The 19565-nt window shown below is 42.4% G+C and overlaps 1 pseudogene across 1 annotated transcript in view; it reads right to left on the reverse strand.

The window, feature by feature from the left end:
* LOC309548078 (lamina-associated polypeptide 2, isoforms alpha/zeta-like) overlaps positions 1-19565 on the reverse strand; it is a 587917-nt pseudogene that overhangs the window by 208390 nt on the left and 359962 nt on the right. The gene's annotated exons all lie outside the window — the stretch shown is intronic.

Genomic DNA, 19565 nt, shown 5'->3' on the forward strand with positions numbered 1-19565 from the left:
GTTTGTACACTTGGTGGTGGGACTATTGGTGTACTTTCTGCATTATTCCTTTTGGTCTTATCACAATTCTGGTGTGAACAATACACTGTACACGTGCACTTTTTGGGTTCCCTATTTTTGTATATGCATTATCAGTATTACGGTATGGGACCCTTTCTTTTTCCACATGTACGATCCAACATTGTTTGAGGTCCCACGTTTTTGGGAACACAAAAGATCATCTTAACGAGGGAGACATTCTGGCGTCATTGGGAATAAATCTTTGGCTCAATTTTCACCTAAATCTGGTAAGCAGATTGAATCACTTGAGGAGGCCCTATAGCAGTTGAAGATCTGTGTATATAAAAGAATACTTCTATATTTAGAGACTATTGGGACTTTATATTTACACGTGTGAGCATAGCACGTATTATTAATTTAGCGCAGCTGATTATTATTTATTTACTTTACACGTTATAAGTTGGGTGTATGTCACAATTTGAGTTATATTCTTATTCACTTATTTTCAAGTGCATAACTTGGTTTTTCACAATATTCAATATTTTGTGTGGTATAGAATAGATTCACAGTTTAGCGTGGCTTACTTTGTTATAATTTGTGTTTAAGTGCCGGTTCACACTTGTGCGGTTTGCGAGATCGCATGTAATTCGGAGCGCACTGCTCCTTCATTACATGCGATCTCATGTGCGGATGCGAGTTCAGCCATACACTTTGTATGGCTGAATTCGCAGCGCATCTGCAGCAAACTCGCACATGAGGCTTTTTTTGAGCCGCATCAGAATCGGATTGCACAGTAGTTCACACTTGTGTGATCCGATTCTGTGTGAACTTGCAGATCGCACTGCGATATGCGATCGCAACTGGAGGTGTCGTTAACTTTTAATTGACACCCCCTGCGTATAGCAGATGGCAGTGTGAACTGCCAGATGTGCGGATGCGATGCGGGAACACGCTGCATATTCGCAGCGTTCCCGCATCGCACAAGTGTGAACCGAGCCTAAGTGTTTGTCACGCTATAGGCTGCTGCTCTTAGGGACATTAGCTTAGCGCGGTTATCCTTCAAACTTTCATCATACAGACTGGCTCCCCAAGCCATTGTTTACAAAATAAAGAAAGCTTGCAGGGAAAATTTATTTTTATTTTTTTATAAATGTCATATTTGCTGCAGCAGGTTATTTGCACAGTGCATATGCAGCACTTTACAGTCAGACTAAGGGGACACCCCCAGGCACTATATTTAAAGGAATTTTTATTGTTTAACTTTAAGCATCATAAAATCACTGCTCATTTAAAAATAAATTATCTTTATTACAACCTTTTTTGGATTGATACATGTCCCTTAGGGCATTGCCCGGACTCCTTAACCATTGTATGCCCAATTACTTGAATATAAGCCTTCAAAATGGGCATTTTTGATTTTTCCAGTTCAGGTCACATAGGCTTTAATGGGGTTTTAAAGTTCTGGCCCGAAACCGAACAGGGAGGTGTTCGGACCCATGTATACAGGAGAGACTTCAAGAAGCTAAAATCAGGACAGATTCAGAAACGTACATTATATAGTTTGGATTTTAAAGCCCTTCTCAGACTAGTTGTGCTATAAAATCTTGTATAATAATATTCTTAATTTGCATTTAAATATGCATATAATTATTTCTCATGAATATAATGAAACTGTGTGATTTATTATCCTACCTGGAATTCAGATTTAACTATCCACAATTAAAGTAGTTCTTTTTGTTTTATACATTAATTGTTTATTATTTAGTAAAGTTGTTCTCATTATCTTTTCAATTGTACTGTGAAAAACATGTATGAATTACTTTCCTGACTACTTCAGGGTGATTGCATTGCCTGTCAATGAGGATTCTTTAATATGGCAAGGGCAGTTTATATCTCACCACCTCATTTGGCTACTCTTATTTTTTTTATTTTTTTTTGGGCTTCCTTCTTTAGTAGCAACATTCCCCTGAGTGCGGGTTCACACTGAAGCGGCACGACTTCGGGGGCGACCTGTGAAGTCGCGTGCACCACGACTTCGGCACGACTTGCACGGACTTCATAAAATTAATGTCTATGCAAGTCGCTCCAGGTCGCCCCGAAGTAGTACAGGACCCTTTTTATAAGTCGGAGAGACTTGTGTCGCTCCTATTAGAGCGGTTCCTGTAGCAGTCAATGGACCGCTAAGGTGCGTGACTTGTCAGGCTGACCAAGTCGCCTGACAAGTCGTACTAGTGTGAATGGAGACTTATTATCTTCGTGATGTGTTTTCTGTTTGCTAGAGCTTTAGCTTCTTAGCTTTTTTCTGCTGCATAACATTCTTAGCAAAACACAGCAGGAGAGATCTTGTGTGCAAATAGAGGATTGTTACTTGACTTCTGTCATCCTTACATTGAATACAAAACTGATAATGTAATTCTTGATCCTGTTTTGATTTAAATCTAATGTATAGAGAAGAGAATTTACTAACACTGGAGGAGTTGTGCAAGGGAACAAATCCAGTCTTATAGTTTATTTCTAAATTAAAATTTAAATGAAAGATAAAACCTGGTTGCCCCCCCCCCCCCAAAGAATATCTAATGCTCTCAATTCTTTCTTTTCTAATGTGTACCAACAACTGAATTTTGCATATAAGAACAAAATATAATATGGGGGAAATGGGGATTATCAAAACTGGAGCAGCAAGAATCTTGAGCAATTGTGCATGGCAATAAATCAGCTTCTATCTTCAGCTTGTTCAGTTGAAGTGGTTGTAAAGGCTGGAGGTTGTTTTACCTTCATGTATAGAATGCATGAAGGTAAAAAACCTTCAGTGTGCAGTTCCCCCCTCAGCCCCCCTAATATTTACCTAAGCGGGATCTCACTACAGCAATGTGCACGAGACCCAAGGCTCTACTAGGTCTCCCCCTATTTGACTAGTGAATCTATCACAGCCAGCAAGGCGGGAGCGGGGGGCGGGGCTGAGCCAGGCTCTCTGTGTCTTATGGAGAGCCCGCTCGGGAGCGAGCACGCACAAGTGCCCCCACCAGTGGCGGCCGGTCAATAGGGGGCGCAGGGGCACCGCCCCCCAATCATCTTCAAAGAAAAAAAATTACCATGTAAAGTCCACTATGGGGCGCGGGACCTATTGCTGGCTATGGGGGGTGGGGTTTGGCATCCCACGTGGTGCCAGGCAGAGGCGCCGATTGGCGGCCATTCTGGGTGTCACCGGTGACACTCCCCACTAGTCCTGTCCTGGCTGTGATTGGTCCAGACTCCAGCCTGGACCAATCATTCAGGACATCCCAGCTGACGTCGTTGGGGGCGGTGCCAGTGTGTGCATCAGTCACTCACCATCACCGCCCGACTCCGTCACTTTTCCGCTGGTTCCCGCCGCTGTCAGAGCCGTCAGAGAGAAGAGAGAGGAGCAGCATGCCGTGGATGTCTCGCAGAGTGTGGAGTCACAGGACAGGAGTTTAGTCAGCGAGTCAGCGAGCCAGCCCAGGAGAGCAGGTAAGTGAAGAGTGATTGAAGCCGCTGCAGTGCGATGCCGTGCCCTTACCATGACCTGTGACATGCCTGTACCATGACCTGTGACATGCCCTTACCATGACCTGTGATGTGCCCTTACCATGACCTGTGCCATGCCTGTACCATGACCTGTGACATGCCTGTACCATGACCTGTGACATGCCTGTACCATGACCTGTGCCATGCTCTTACCAGTACATGTGACATGCCTGTACCATGACCTGTGACATGCCTGTACAGTAATCTGTTCCATGCCTATACCATCACCTGTACCATGACCTGTGACATGCCTGTACCATTACCTGTGACATGCCTGTACCATGACCTTTGACATGCCTATACCATCACCTGTGCCATGCCTGTACCATGACCTGTGAAATGCCTGTACCATGACCTGTGACATGCCTGTACCATGACCTGTGACATGCTTGTGCCATGACATAAGCCATGCCCTTACCATGACCTGTGACATGCCTGTACCATGACCTGTGACATGCCTGTACCATGACCTGTGCCATGCCTGTACCATGACCTGTGCCATGCCTGTACCATCACCTGTGCCATGCCTGTACCATGACCTGTGACATGCCTGTACCATGACCTGTGCCATGACCTGTGCCATGCCCTTACCATGACCTGTGACATGCCTGTACCATGACCTGTGACATGCCTGTACCATGACCTGTGCCATGCCTGTACCATGACCTGTGTCATGCCTGTACCATGACATGTGCCATGCCTGTGCCATGACCTGTGCCATGCCCATACCATGACCTGTGCCATGCCCGTACCATGACCTGTGCCATGCCCTTACCATGACCTGTGCCATGCCTGTACAATCACCTGTGCCATGCCTGTACCATCACCTGTGACATGCCTGTACCATCACCTGTGCCATGCCTGTGCCATGGCCTGTGCCATGCCCTTACCATGACCTGTGACATGCCTGTACCATGACATGTGATATGCCTATACCATCACCTGTGCCATGCCTGTACCATGACCTGTGACATGCCTGTACCATGACCTATGACATGCCTGTACCATGACCTGTGACATGCCCGTACCATCATCTGTGCCATGCCTATACCATCACCTGTGCCATGCCTATACCATCTTCTGTACCATGACCTGTGACATGCCTGTACCATGACCTGTGACATGCCTGTACCATGACCTGTGCCATGCCTATACCATAATCTGTGCCATGACCTGTGACATGCCTGTACCATGACCTGTGACATGCCTGTACCGTGACCTGTGACATGCCTGTACCATGACCTGTGACATGCCTATACCATCACCTGTGCCATGCCTGTACCATGACCTGTGACATGTCTGTACCTTGACTTGTGCCATGCCTATACCATCATCTGTACCATGCCTATACCATCATCTGTGCCATGACCTGTGACATGCCTGTACCATGACCTGTGACATGCCTGTACCATGACCTGTAACATGCCTATACCATCATCTGTGCCATGCCTATACCATCACCTGTGCCATGCCTATACCATCTTCTGTACCATGACCTGTGACATGCCTGTACCATGACCTGTGACATGCCTGTACCATGACCTGTGACATGCCTGTACCATCACCTGTGGCATGCCTATACCATCACCTGTGCCATGCCTGTACCATCACCTGTGACATGCCTGTACCTTGACCTGTGCCATGCCTATACCATCAACTGTGCCATGCCTATACCATCACTTGTGCCATGCCTATACCATCTTCTGTACCATGACCTGTGACATGCCTGTACCGTGACATGCCTGTACCATGACCTGTGCCATGCCTATACCATCACCTGTGCCATGCCTGTACCATGACCTGTGACATGCCTGTACCATGACCTATGACATGCCTGTACCATGACCTGTGACATGCCCGTACCATCATCTGTGCCATGCCTATACCATCACCTGTGCCATGCCTATACCATCTTCTGTACCATGACCTGTGACATGCCTGTACCATGACCTGTGACATGCCTGTACCATGACCTGTGCCATGCCTATACCATCACCTGTGCCATGCCTATACCATAATCTGTGCCATGACCTGTGACATGCCTGTACCATGACCTGTGACATGCCTGTACCGTGACCTGTGACATGCCTGTACCATGACCTGTGACATGCCTATACCATCACCTGTGCCATGCCTGTACCATGACCTGTGACATGTCTGTACCTTGACTTGTGCCATGCCTATACCATCATCTGTACCATGCCTATACCATCATCTGTGCCATGACCTGTGACATGCCTGTACCATGACCTGTGACATGCCTGTACCATGACCTGTAACATGCCTATACCATCATCTGTGCCATGCCTATACCATCACCTGTGCCATGCCTATACCATCTTCTGTACCATGACCTGTGACATGCCTGTACCATGACCTGTGACATGCCTGTACCATGACCTGTGACATGCCTGTACCATCACCTGTGGCATGCCTATACCATCACCTGTGCCATGCCTGTACCATCACCTGTGACATGCCTGTACCTTGACCTGTGCCATGCCTATACCATCAACTGTGCCATGCCTATACCATCACTTGTGCCATGCCTATACCATCTTCTGTACCATGACCTGTGACATGCCTGTACCGTGACATGCCTGTACCATGACCTGTGCCATGCCTATACCATCACCTGTGTCATGCCTATACCATCACCTGTGCAATGCCTAAACCATCATCTGTGCCATGCCTTTGCCATGCCTGCACCATGACCTGTGCCATGACCTGTGCCATGCCCTTACCATAACCTGTGCCATGCCTATATCATGACCTGTGACATGCCTATACCATGACCTGTGCCATGCCTGTGCCATGACCTGTGCCATGCCTGTACCATTACCTGTGCCATGCCTGTACCATGACCTGTGACATGCCTGTACCATCACCTGTGCCATGCCTATACCATAATCTGTGCCATGACCTGTGACATGCCTGTACCATGACCTGTGACATGCCTGTACCATCACCTGTGACATGCCTGTACAATCACCTGTGACATGCCTATACCATGACCTGTGCCATGCCTGTACCATGACCTGTGACATGCCTGTACCTTGACCTGTGCAATGCCTATACCATCATCTGTGCTATGCCTATACCATCACCTGTGTCATGACCTGTGACATGCCTGTACCATGACCTGTGCCATGCCTATACCATCACCTGTGCCATGCCTATACCATCTTCTGTACCACGACCTGTGACATGCCTGTACCATGACCTGTGACATGCCTGTACCATGACCTGTGACATGCCTGTACCATCACCTGTGGCATGCCTATACCATCACCTGTGCCATGCCTGTACCATGACCTGTGACATGCCTGTACCTTGACCTGTGCCATGCCTATACCATCATCTGTGCCATGCCTATACCATCACCTGTGCCATGCCTATACCATCTTCTGTACCATGACCTGTGACATGCCTGTACCATGACCTGTGACATGCCTGTACCATGACCTGTGACATGCCTGTACCATGACCTGTGCCATGCCTATACCATCACCTGTGTCATGCCTATACCATCACCTGTGCAGTGCCTAAACCATCATCTGTGCCATGCCTTTGCCATGCCTGTACCATGACCTGTGCCATGACCTTTGCCATGCCCTTACCATAACCTGTGCCATGCCTATATCATGACCTGTGACATGCCTATACCATCACCTGTTCCATGCCTATACCATCACCTGTGCTATGCCTGTACCATGACCTCAAAGTCACGCAATTTTTCACCACGTTTTTTGACATGAAGCAATACCTATTACATTTTTCTTTTTGCGCTCCCCCAAAAATTTTGAGCACCTGCTGCCACTGGCCCCCACATCAAGTTGTTTGCTATGGGGGCACTCGGCAAGGGGGAGGGGCCCAAGCATTGGCGGGGAACACGAGAAGAGGAGGAACGGGACTGCTCTGTACAAAACCACTACACAGAGCAGGTAAGTATAACATGTTTTTTTTCTTCTTCTTTACAATCACTTTGAACTTTGAAAATGAAATGATAGAAGCTGATGGTTGCAATGCAGTGCTGCTCCAGATTCTGGCTGCTCCAGTTTTGCTTTCTTCTGTGTTTTGTAATGTGACAACAAAATAGCAAACAACATAAATAGTTACATTGAAAGTTCTTTTTGTGATGATGTACCAAGAAGAGATTTGATTTTTTTTATTTAGAGATCATGATGCAGCAGGATAAGCAAATAAACTAAGGCTCCAGCACCAGTGATCCCCTTTGAAAGTATAATAGGACAAATGCATGGAGCATGGAGAGATGGTGTACACAAAAAGAAGTGGAAAGTATCTAAGTGAGGCTGGGGCTAAAGAGACACAATCTATCCTTCCAAAAATGTACAATCTTTATCAATCAGTGAAGCTGATACCCAGAAAACCTACACGAAGGTCTATATATACACTTAAAATACACACTTAATTACTTCCATACAGAGCAGTTAGACCCCTTCCTGCCCAGACCAATTTTCAGTTTTCAGCACTCTCACACTTTGTATCACAATTGCTCAGTCATGCTACACTGTAACCAAACAAAATTTGTATCATTTTTTTTCACACAAATAGAGCTTTCTTTTAGTGATATTTGATCACAACTGAGTTTTTTTTCGTGATATAAGCAAAAAAAGAGCAAACATTTTGAAAAAAAAAAAACACTTTTTTTTAGTTTCTATTATAACATTTTGCAAAAAATTTATTTTTCTTCATACATTTGGGCCACAATTTATACTGCTACATATCTCTGGTACAATTAAACCGAATTAGTGTATATTATTTAGTCTGTGTGAAAGTTATTGAGTCTAGAAGCTATGGTACCAATTACTGAAAATTGATCACACCAGATGTACTGACGGCCTATCTCCTTTCTTGAGGCCCTTGAAATTTCAGGACAGTACAAATACCCCCCAAATGACCCCTTTTTGTAAAGTAGACAGTCCAATGTATTTAGTAAGAGGCATGGTGAGTTTTTTGAAGTTATAATTTTTTCCCACAATTCTTGGGAAAATGAAGAAAACCTTTTTTTTTCATTTTTTTCCCCACAAAGTTGTAAATTTATAAGCTATTTCTAACACATAGCATGTACACAGCAAAAATGACACCCCAGAAGACATTCTGCTACTCCTTCTGAGTATGGTGATACCACATATGTGAGACTTTTACACAGCCTGGCTACAAAAAGAGACTCCACATCCAAGTAGCATCTTCAGGCATTCTAGGAGCATAAATACACATAAAACTTTCTTACTACCTATCACAATTTTGAAGGCCCTAGAGCACCAATCCAATGGAAAAGTCCACAAAATGACCCCATTTTGGAAAGCAAACACTCCAACGTATATTCTATGAGGCATTATGGGTCGTTTGAACATGTCATTTTTTTCCACAAATTTTTGGAAAATGTGGGAAAAAAATGAAAACTTTTTTTTTTTACACAAAGTTGTCAATTTATAGGATATTAATAACACATAGCATGTACACAGCAAAAATGACACCCCAAAATACATTCTGCCACTCCTCCTGAGTATGGTAATACCACATGTGTGAGACTTTTTCACAGCCTAGCCATATAGAGGGGCCCAACATCCAAGGAGCACCATCATGCATCCTAGCCACTTGCCTAGGCCTATTTTTGACATTTGGTGTTTACAAGCTAAAATCAGTTGTTTTTGCTAGAAAACTACTTAGAACCCCCAAACATTTTATATTTTTTTAGCAGAGACCCTAGAGAATAAAATGGAGGTTATTGCAATATTTTTTATCACACCGTATTTGCGCAGCGGTCTTCCAAACGCAATTTTTTTTTTAAAAATTCATTTTTGAATAAAAAAAATAAGAAACCAGTAAAGTTAGCCCAATTTTTTTCCATAATGTGAAAGATAATGTTATGTCGAGTAAATAGATACCCAACATGTCATGCTTCAAAATTGGGCACGCTCACGGAATGGCAACAAATTTTGGTACTTAAAAATCCCCATAGGAGACATTTTAAACATTTCTACAGGTTGCCATCTTAGAGTTACAGAGGAGGTCTAGGGCTCAAATTATTGCTCTTGCTCTAACGATCGCGGCGATACCTCACATGTGTGGTTTGAACACCGTTTACATATGTGGGCGGGGTTTCCATATGCTTTCGCTTCTGTGCGCGAGCCAACGGGGACAGGGCGCTTTAATTTTTTTTTTTTACTATTTATTTTATTTATTATTTTTTATTTTTACACTGTTTAAAAAAAAATTGATCATTTTTATTTCTATTACAAGGAATGTAAACATTCCTTGTAATAGAAATAGTCACGACAGGACCTCTTTTTGTGAGATATGGGGTCAAAAAGTCCTCAGATCTCACAAGTACACTAAAAGACAGAAAAAAATAAATAAAAATAAAATGAAAAAAAAAAGGACCTTTAAACGGTTGCTAGGCAACGACGTTTGCCGTAGCTCCAGTCCTCCAAGACCATAGAGTTGAGTGAGGGCAAGCTTGCCCTCACTCGACATCCTGTCTGTGAGGATCCGGGACTGGATCGTTTTCCCCGCTGCCGGCGGGTCCGGTAAGTGGGGAAAAGGACCGGAACGCGGTGGGATGGGGGGGGCCACCTCTTCTGCCATCCCGGAAGGGTGATCCCGGGGCGAATCCGCCACTAGGACCACCCTTATCGCAAAGCCAACCGTCCACCATTTAAAAAAATACCAGGGTTATGGCAGCTATCTGCTGCCATAACACCGGTATTTAGGTTGATCAGTTCTGATACTGATAGGTGATAGGTACTGATGGGTACTGATAAGTACTGATGACTAGTGATGGGTACTGATGAGCAGGCAGCAAGTACTCGGGTAATTCAGGCGTCAGGTACTCTGATGAGCAGGTGGAAGGTACTCGGGTACTATGATGGGTAGGTGACAGGTACTCGGGTACTCTGATGGGTAGGTGACAGGTACTCGGGTGCTCCGATGATGGGTACTCCGATGACGGGTACTCGGGTACTCCGGTGACAGGTACTCAAAGTACCCAAGTACCTGTCATCAGAGTACCCGAGTACCTGTCATCAGAGTACCCAAGTACCTGTCATCAGAGTACCCGAATACCTGACACCAGCCCATCAGAGTACCCGAGTACCTGTCATCAGAGTGCCCAAGTACCTGTCATCAGAGTACCCGAGTACCTGACACCAGCCCATCAGAGTACCCGAGTACCCGTCATCAGAGTACCCAAGTACCTGTCATCAGAGTACCCGTCATCAGAGTACCCAAGTACCTGTCATCAGGGTGCCCGAGTACCTGTTATCAGAGTACCTGTCATCAGAGTACCTAAGTATCTGTCATCAGAGTATCAGAATACCTGTCACCAGCCCATCAGAGTACCCGAGTACCTGTCATCAGAGTACCCAAGTACCTGTCATCAGAGTACCCGAGTACCCGTCATCAGAGTACCCAAGTACCTGTCATCAGAGTATCAGAATACCTGTCACCAGCCCATCAGCGTACCCGAGTACCTGTCATCAGAGTACCCAAGTACCTGTCATCAGAGTACCCGAGTACCCGTCATCAGAGTACCCAAGTACCTGTCATCAGAGTATCAGAATACCTGTCACCAGCCCATCAGAGTACCCGAGTACCTGTCATCAGAGTACCTGATGGGCTGGTGACAGGTACTCGGGTACTCTGATGGGCTAGTGACAGGTACTTTGATGGGCTAGTGACAGGTACTTTGATGGGCTAGTGACAGGTGCTCTTTATTGGGGGGGGGGAATCAGTGTGTTTTGGGGTGCACTGTAATTGGTAACTAGCTGTTACCACAATCTCCTCCTCACACAGGATCAGTGTGTGAGGAGGAGAACATGGTGACAGCTAGTTACCATGTTCTCTGTTGACATTCTGTGATCAGCTGTGAATGACAGCCGGTCACGTGGTAAGAAGCCAATTTCATTGGCTCTTTACCTAGATCGGGGATGGGCTCTGTCCGAGGAACTAGCCTCATCCCGAATCGCCGCGCTGCGCGCCCCGGGGGCGCGCATTGAAGAGAGAACGAGCGGCTCGCACTGGAGCCGCTCATGTGATCGGCTGTGATTGACACACCCGATCACTTGGTAAAAAGCCAATTTAATTGGCTGTTTACCTTGATCGGGGTTGGGCTCAGTCCCAGGGACAAGCCTCACCCCCGATCGGCGCGCTGCGTGCCCCCGGGGCGAGCAGTAGCGGTGAGAGTGGGCGGACATCATATGATGGCTGCCTGGATCTACAAAGCCACCCTGCTGGCGTCATTTGTCTATACGCCGGTAGGGAAGTGGTTAATATACATTTTTATCTTTTTTATGACAGATGTTCAAGCTAATGATTTAAAGTCTTGATCCTAGAGTAGGTTAACTAGACTTTCGATACATTAATTATGAAACTTGAATGTTCCTTATTACACCTTTTATTGCATCTACACATACTTTGACAGCAACAGAATTTGGGAAAACATGTAAAGATTGCAAGGCTTACCTAGAAATGAAAGCTTATTGAAAGTAAAAAAAAGTTGAGAATAAAATGACTGTAATTAAGATGAATGTTGGTTCATTTAGTTGAATCTTGACCTCTTGGCTTTTTGACATTATTACTACTTCAGCCTCAGAAGGTCTTTGGCTCGGTTTCCACTAGTGCAACTTGCTGTGCGACTTGACACATGTCAAGTCGCACAGCAAGTCAAAAGCCATTGATTTCTATCTGGCCCGTTTCCACTGCCGCGACTTGAGTTGCGGCGACTTCAAAAGTAGTTTGTGCACTACTTTTGAGCCGTCTTCAGTGCGACTTCCCTCTATAATGAGGGACAAGTCTCACTGAAAGCCGCAAACAACTTTAGCTACGAAGTTGCGCTAGAAGTAGCACGACTTCGTAGCCGCACTAGTGGAAACCGATCCTTACCCCCTTCCTGACCAGGCCATTTTTTGCGATATGGCATTGCGTTGCTTTAACTGACAATTGCGCGGTCTTGCGACACTGTACCCAAATAGAAATTTATGTCCTTTTTTTCTCTCACAAATAGAACTTTCTTTTAGTGGTATTTGATCACCTCTGTGGTTTTTATTTTTTGCACTCTAAACAAAAAAATACAGACGATTTTGAAAAAAAAAAACACAATATTTTTTACTTTCTGCTATAAAACAAAACCAATAAAACAAATGTAAAAAATCTAATTTCATCATAAATTTAGGCCAAAATGTATTCTGCTACATCAGGGTTTCCCCACCAGGGTTCCGCGGAACCCTAAGGTTCCTCCTGAGGTTGCTAGGGGTTCCTTAAGTAATGGGCAATTTCTGCCTCTCAGATAAGTTCCCAATGACACCTTTGTTCCTTTTAGCTATCTGTAAGGCGGTAATTCTTCCCACCCAATGATGACAAGAGTAAGGAGCATTCTTCCCACTGACTGTCACAATAATGAGTTGTAGATTTTTCATTTTTAGCAGGGGTTCCCTGAGACCAGAAATGTATTTCAAGGGTTCCTCTGTGTTGAAAAGGTTGAGAAAAGCTGTTCTACATGTTTTTGGTAAAGAAAATCCCTTTAAGTGTATATTGATTGGTTTGTGCAAAAGGTATTGTGTCTACAAACTATGGGATAGATTTATAGACTTTTTTAGTTTGTGACATTGCAGCGGACAAATCTGACATGGGTGACACTTTTTGGGGACCAGTGACACCAATACAGTGATCAGTGCTAAAAAAAAATGCACTGTCAATGTATAAATTACACGGGCAGAGAAGAGGTTAACATCAGGGGCGATCAAAGGGTTATATGTGCTCCTAGGGAGTGCTTGCTAACGGTGGGGGGAATGGATGCACTAGAAGAAAACAGAGATCCGTGTTTCTGCTAAGCAGAAACAATAGATCTGCATTTTCCTCTGTGACAGAACGGCGGTTTGCCTTGTTTACATAGGCAGACCGCCATTCTGCCTCTCCTCAGAACTGATTGGCTCTCGCTGTGTCCCAGATCTCATGCACAAAATCACGTACATGTACGTGATTTTGCGCAGCCAATGCCGCTGTGCCACAGTATATATGTGGCAGGCGGTCCGGAAGTGGTTAAAGCAGTTATAGAAACTATTACAATACCTTGAGGTAAGTTCCTACTTTACCATTACTAAAAATGAGTGGTTTGTAAGAATGGCATAAATTGTCCGTTTTGAAAAATACATTGTACAGAGTATGTACATTTTGCCAAGTACATGTTCACTTGTCATAGTAAATTACATGAAGATGTGGTCACTTCAATTCTCCTAGTATGTGCTATCAAAAGTCCTGTTTTATTTTTAATTTATTTTTCTTGTGATTGGGTATTTCAAGTGAAAACAGCTTCACCTTATTTACTAAACATTCACTTTGATAAGAGAACAGCTTATACTCCTTTAGCAAATCAACATTACTGTCAATAAATCTTTAGAGGTTGGTAGGAATCAGCAAAACTGAATTTGTTGGTTTAATGACCTCTTAGAAGATAAATATGATAAAGGGGTGAAAAGACATTGCTCATAGAAGTCAATAAATTAATGTAAATGGTAAAGCAATATTTTCCATGGAAACATGGAAAAATATTAACTTATTCCTCATAAGTAGGGATGAGCGTCAGGTTTAGGTTAAGCCCACCCAGTCTGCTGGCAGTTCAGCAAACAAGCACACAAGCTAATCCTTAACATTTTTGGCAAGTTCACTGCTCTGAATCCCCGTAAGATGTTTGCAGCTTTGCAACCAAAAATTCTGGTATGGGTCAGCCTGTGTCTACTTAATAATGGTGTCAATGCCTAATAGGAAGCCATTAGCGGTTATGGTCCACTATACCAGACATTGATGATGTGCAAGAAACAAAAATGACATGGACTACCCCACAAAATCAATACTAAACACTTATCCAAACATGCAGCCTGGATAGCCAGAAAAAGGATTGGCAACAATTAGGGATGATCGAAAGGTTCGGGTCGACCATCGGTTCGACCCAAACATTGGCTGTTCGAGGTTCTGCCGAATTTAGAACTTTTTGCTGAAAAAGTTCGGAATTCGGCAACCAGAACCGACCAAAATGCAATGGTTCCGGAAATGGGCTTTAAAAGCCCGTGATTGGACCAGAACCATCAGTAAAAGCCAATTGAGGGGGCAGGAGAATGCTAGGAATGTAATTGGAGTGACTAGGGAGTCCATAGGCCAATAATTAGTGAATACGCCCCCCAGTATATAAGATAGCCCCCGCCAAATTCCTAGCATTGTTATACAGGGACATGGAAGAGAGTGGAAGCAGTTCTGTGACTTTTGCTACAAAGTGTCATTTAGCATTTATTAGTGTTATCCACTATAGTTAGCTTTAATTATTCAGTTTCTGTAGGGAAAGTGTTAAGTGTAAGGGGACCGTAGTGTAGTGTAGGGTTAACTGACTGTGACTGCTATGGCAGGGTGACAAAACCCTTCCATAGCAGGGTGACCGCTATAGAGAAAAGATTGTTTCTCTTGTGTCACTTTCAGAGCACTAATATGGCTTCGCCCCTGTCAGCATTCTTTTTGCTGCAGGCGTTGATAGTGCTTTTTTGAGAACATGTTTGGAGTGCATGACATCTGAACATGTGTATAGGGGTATATATACACACACATGTCTGTGTATATATACACCTGCACATATATAGGTGTGAAAGGAGCAGAACACTATACTTTTGCTAATTAAATAATTTGCACTAATATGGCTCCGCTCCTAACACACCTATATATGTGTAAGTGTAAAATACATATAAGTGTGTGTGTATATATATATACCCCATACAGAAGTTCAGATGTTTTGCCTGCCTCCAAAGAACCCAAAAAAATGCCAAAAAAAATGCCAGCGCCAAAAAAAATGCCCAGGTTTGTTCTTGCAGGCGTTTTTTTGGGCATTTTTTTGGGTTCTTTGGAGGCAGGCATGACATCTGAACTTCTGTATAGGGGTATATATACACACCTACACATATATAGGTGTGAAAGTAGCAGAACACTATACTTGCGCTCATGAAATAATTAGCACTAATATGGCTCCCCTCCTAACACACCTATATATGTGTAAAATACAAATAAGTGTGTGTGTAAATATATGCCCCTATAAAGAAGTTCAGATGTTTTGCCTGCCTCCAAAGAACCCAAAAAAAAAGCAGCGATCACACCACACATGTGAGGTATTGCGGTGAACATCAAAGTGAGACTAATAATTCTATCTCCAGATCTCCCGTATAATCCTAAACGAGTAGCCTGTAAAAGCTTTTAATGTGTCACCCATGGGGATTTTAAGGTACCATAGCTTGGCGCCATTCCACGGGTGCAATTATAAAGCGTGACGCGTTTGGTATCTATTTATTCGTTGTTACATCATCTTTTATATTTTACCAAAAAATTGGGTATTATATTGTGTTTTTGTGCATTAAAACTCATTAACCACTTGCCGACCACTGAACGACCATTTACTGCGGCGGTCAGCCCCTCACAGGCAAAACGTCGCTAGCCTGTGAGGCTCTAGGGAGCGAGCGTGCGGCGCTGGAGGCGCGCTCCCGCTCGCTCACGGACCCCCCCGCGCATGTGAGCGGCGGACCCAATGTCCGCCGATCACTTGCGATCGGCCGTAACACCGGGAGAAAGGCAGGCGGCTAATGTAAACAAAGCCGCCTGTCATTCTCCCCTGTGTAACAGCACAGATCATGCTATGTAGGACCGTAGATCTCTGCTGTTACATGAAAAGTCACATCCAATCACAGTTAGAAGCATGCCCCTAGGGACACACTTAACCCCTCCTTCTCCAATAAAGTTAACCCCTTCCCTGCCAGTGTCATTTTTACAGTAACAGTGCATATGTATAGCACTGATTACTGTAGTAATGTCACTGGTACCCCCAAAAGTGTCAAAAATGTCAGTCAAGGGTCCGATCTGTCCGCCGCAATGTCGCAGTCCCGCAAAAAAATTTGCAGATCGTCGCCATTACTCGTTAAAAAAAAAACAATAAAAATGACAAAAATCTTTCCCTTAGTTAGTAAACGCAATACCTTTTGCACAAACCAATCAAAATATGCTTTTTGCGATTTTTTTTTAACAAACATATGTAGCAGAAAACAAATTGGCCTAAAATGTTAAAAAATTTAGATTTTTACATTTTTTTGGGGGGAAATTCATATAAAAAAATGTGAAAAATATTGTTATTTTTGCAAAATCTTTTTTTGTTTATAGCGCATGATCAAAAAAATCGCACAGGTGATCAAATAACACCAAAAGAAATCTCTGTTTGTGGGGAAAAAAAGGACGTCAATTTCATTTGGGTACAGCGTCGCACGACCGCGCAACTGTCTGTTAAATTCACGCAGTGCCGAATCACAAAATAGGCCCTGGTCGGGAAGGGGGTAAAATTGTTAATCTGTCCTATTACTTTTGGTCCCTTAAAAAGTGGGAGGCACATATACAAACTGTTGTAATTCCTACACTTCCTTTTACCTGATTTGGATGTAAATACCCTCAAATTAAAGCTGAAAGTCTGCAGTTAAAGCACATCTTGTTTGTTTCATTTCAAATCCATTGTGGTGGTGTATAGAGCCAAAAAGATTAGAATTGTGTCGATGTCCCAATATTTATGGACCTGACTGTATATGCCTGCTTCACTTTTTCTCTGGTAAGGAGATCGGATTAACATTGTGGTGTGGTGTGCTGTAATCTCACACTGAAGCTGGTGCAGGTATCCCATCTCTTCCTTTCATCATAATATATGGACTACTTTGTTTTTTGCATTTTAGTGCTGCATATGGACCATTTTATGTAGCTTTATGGAGATGCTGATCGCCTCCATGCCACACCACATTGATGCAGTAATTCATGCAAAAGAAGCCCTGACGAAGTGTTGAGTGCATACTATACTGTACATGGACATACTTTTCAGTAAGCCAACATTTCTGTATTAAAAATCCCTTTTTTTATTGGTCTTATGTAATATTATATTTTTCTGAGATACTTAATTTTTGGGTATGTAAGCCATAATCATCAAAATTAAAAGAAAGAAATGCTTGAAATATATCACTCTGTGTGTAATGCATCTATATAAAATATATGAGTTTCACTTTTTGAATTTTATTACCAAAATAAATTACTTTTTGGTGATATTGTAATTTTATGAGATGCACCTGTGTATATCTATAGATATATTTTTAAGTTGATTGATAAAATATGTTTACATACTTTATTGTTTGTTTTTGTTTTGCATTCATATAAAAGATTAACACGAATTTAGGAACATTAAAATACAAAATAAGGTATGCGCAATTATCACTTTTATTCTGTGATTGATGTAACAGAAAAAACACACAGAAATATCAATAGAGAAATATTGAAACCTGGCATTGTTCCTGGAAATCAGGGATCAGATTGCAAATATGCCTTGAGGCATAACTAGGCTTTGTATCCTCCCCTCTACAATTCATTAACACCTTTTACATGTTTTACTCCAAACACAAAGCCATTCATAAACTACATTAATAAAATGGTCAACGTCTCAAGTCATAGACTGCAGCAATAATTTAAACTAAATCAATATCCTTTGGTGCACCACTGAGAAAATAATTCACTGCAGGATATTAGGTTAGGGTGATCAATTAAACAGACTCTAGTAAAAATTAATTTACTTTTACCATCTCATTTTTTCTTTTTGATCATGTGTGTTACATGAATTATCGGCATGTTTTACATTTTACATACTTCTAAATAATTTATATGTAACAATAATTTTATAGAATTGAAGTACTGTTGTAAAGATATACAGTTGTTCGTAAAAAAAAAAAAATGCACTTTATAGTTTCCATAATATTTTTGTAAAGAGAGAATATCTTGATTTTTTTTTTTTGTTGTTGTTGTCTTTAAGACATAGTTTTTTTCAATGGTGAATGCAGCAATAAAGACTCAGTTTCTAAAATTATCTTCATATATTTTTTTTTATTTTACCTGCAGAAAATTCTTATTGTCAGTTGGAAACTTGTCTTGGACTCTTGAAATGAAAGCACACACATTTTCCTATCCACAATTGTTATTAGTGGCCACCAAATAATTATACTACTTCTCTATTCTATTCTCTTCTCTTCAATAATATTATATGGCATACTGTATCTCTGGCAATGATCATATGCATACTTGAAAAAAGCCTTCGTAGGACTTATGATACCTATTTGGTCAATATCAATATTTGCAGCTTTTTTACTTTTTACTCTGAATATGGATCATTCAGTGGATATTCACATTGTCCTGCCATTTTTAATTTAACAAAAAGTAAGGTAAAGGTGTTTTTGTAGTACAAATTAAAAACTCCAGTAGTTATTTAAGCCCTCTTCCTTTCCAGGCCGTTTTTTCAGTTTTGTTAGTGTGTGTGTGTTTAGTCTCTGTGAAGGTTTTTAATATAGTATATACTTTATATTTAAAATTTATCAGGCCTCATTTTTTGACTATTTCAATTTTTGAGGCTCTAAAATACCAGGATCATACAAAAATGCCCAAAAGTATGCATTTTTGGAAAGTAGACATTTCAAGATATTTATTAAGAAGCACAATGAATTGTTGAAGTTGTAATTTTCTGTCATGATATTTTGGAAAATAAAGAAAGTAAATAAACTTTGATTTTTTTTCACAAACTTTTCATCTTAACAGGTTATTTCTCACAAACGTATTCCCCAAAACACATTCCTCCACTTCTCCCAAATATGGGGATACCACATTTCCAAAACCCAAGGAGCATCTGTAGACTTTCATGGTGCATTTAGAATGCATCTAATTTTATGACAACCTATCACAGCTTTTGAGGCCCTGAAGTGCTAGGGCAGGAGAATTCCCCGCAAAATGATTACGTTTTGCAAAGTAGACTCCCCACCCTAAAGCTGAGTTCCAGCCTCAAAATCGAAAAAATCGATTTTGGGCCATCCGCTTACTGAGGGTCACCTGAAAAAGAAATGGATATTGCCGATTTTTTTTGGTTACTTACCTTATTATAGAAGAAAATATACTCACCTTCC

Source organism: Pelophylax lessonae, assembly GCF_965119305.1.
Source record: "Pelophylax lessonae genome assembly, chromosome: 2".
Classification (NCBI taxonomy): Eukaryota; Metazoa; Chordata; class Amphibia; order Anura; family Ranidae; genus Pelophylax; species Pelophylax lessonae.